At 35.5% G+C, this 2033-nt stretch overlaps 1 pseudogene; it reads right to left on the bottom strand.

Annotated features, from left to right (window-relative positions):
- Positions 1-857: 857 nt before the first annotated feature.
- Positions 858-1459, bottom strand: LOC100442043 (rRNA-processing protein FCF1 homolog; annotated as a pseudogene).
- Positions 1460-2033: the final 574 nt, after the last annotated feature.

Genomic DNA, 2033 nt, shown 5'->3' on the forward strand with positions numbered 1-2033 from the left:
TATAGATCTACAAGCTCCCAAGGCCTAGCTGAGTGGTGTTTTCCCAGCTCTATCGAGTTAGTAATGAGGTCCCCATGCCCTGAATCTTGAGTCTTAGCTTTTCTGACCAGACGTCACATCCAGCCCTCTATTGTAGTTATGCAGCCATGTAGCGCCCTAAGCTCCAGGACTGATCCATCAACAACCTGAAGACAGTGATTACATTCAATTTTGTTTTTCCAGTTGTCTAGAATAGAGTCTTGTTGTTAGGCACTTAAGGAATGTATGCTGAATAGAAATACTTCTGAAATGTCAAATAGTAAATGCTTGATTGAAAATAAACCCTTAGAAGTAGCACACATTGTAGCTTTTCCTTTTTTTCCCTAAAAAGATGCAACTAATTTTTATTGTAAATTGACAATTTATAATTGTATAAATTTATGGGTTACAAAGTGATGCCATAATTTGTGTATACCGTGTAGAATAATTAAATCAAGCTAGTTAACATATACATCACTTCAAATATTTAACATTTTTGTAGTGGGACCATTTGAAATTTAATGTCTTAGCAATTTTGAAATGTCTAATCCTCTATTATTAACTATATTCACCAGCCATACAACAGACCTCAAAAAAGGGAGTAAAACAGATCCTTCCTGTCTGAGATTTTGTACTCTTTGATCATCATTTAAAATTTTTAAATGAGACAAAATACCAATTTCAAAACAGCATCAAAAAGTGAGTGTATTTACCCATACTTAGCTCATAATAGAGAGCATGGGTGAATAGAATAATAATTCATGGTATTGCATGTTTAATGACCTGGCAGCAAGAGAAAGTTGGTAGAAGAAAGGCAGAAGAACTTTGTCTTGTACGTATTAGAACTGAGGGGCTCCATAATCATCTGGCATCTGTTCCATATTTTATCTATGGTAAGAAATGCACATGATTACCAACGCTTGGAATCTTATGTATTCATCTTTTAAGGTCCAGTCAGTCATGGCCACAATGTAACACTGATGATGCTGAATCAGTCATCTGCTAAGCAGTCATCTGCATAGGTTCCTTTGTGTGTGCATGGTCATTATTCAGATCTTGGATCTTGGCAATCTGTAGAATCACTTGACACTTCTGCCCCAATTTCTCAATTTCAGCCATTACACAATCAGTTATACAAGGAATACACTTGGCATAGAGACAGCCCATCATTGACTGTATGTACTAAGTGCAGTTTGGCTTTAATGGAAAAGTTGATAAAGTTGGTATCAACAAAATTACCAATGTGATAAAGTGGGCCCAGCTGTGTAATTTATTGGAAAAATAAGCAGGACGGGTGTTGGGGAACTTCTCTTTCCTTTAGCATGCTGAGATCTTTCTTTTCTTTATTTTTAGGTTTTATTCTATCCTTTTCTTCAAGCCTCTGATCTCTGACACTAAGTATTCACTTCATGGTCACATGCTTCCCTGTTTCCTTTTGCTTCTCTATGCTCACACCACACTCTTGTTTCTTCCAGAATCCCACTGTAGCTTGTTAGTTTTGTAGGTAGCTAATTAAGATATAAGTTTTCTTTGTCATATCTACTAGCACTCAATATAATAACAAAGACAATTTTATTATAATATACTTTGGTAGCATGTTTTCTTTCATTGGTCATTTTTATTTTCACATTTGGTCTTCATAGAAGTCTCTCAAAAGATGTGGTATCATTATCTCCATTTTATAAATGAGGACATGGGCAAAAGGCTGAAGGCACCTCACAACTGACTCAAAGCTCTTTTTTTTTTTTTTTTTTTTTGCTATTCTCTAAACCATTTCCCACAACTGCTCAGTTTTACACTTAATCTGAGCCCTCTCATTTTTCATGAAACTTCAGGTAAAAGTCACATGTATAAGATCTCTCACATAAATTCTTCACACACACACACACACACACACACACCACTCATGCACAATCACCAATGTCCACCTTGGAGCAATTCAAATGCCTTGCTGATTCTTTCAAAAGGAAACATATGGATTATAAGTGCGTCTTTGTTTATTTATTTATTTATTT

This window comes from Pongo abelii, chromosome 3 (assembly GCF_028885655.2).
Source record: "Pongo abelii isolate AG06213 chromosome 3, NHGRI_mPonAbe1-v2.0_pri, whole genome shotgun sequence".
In the NCBI taxonomy this organism is placed as follows: domain Eukaryota; kingdom Metazoa; phylum Chordata; class Mammalia; order Primates; family Hominidae; genus Pongo; species Pongo abelii.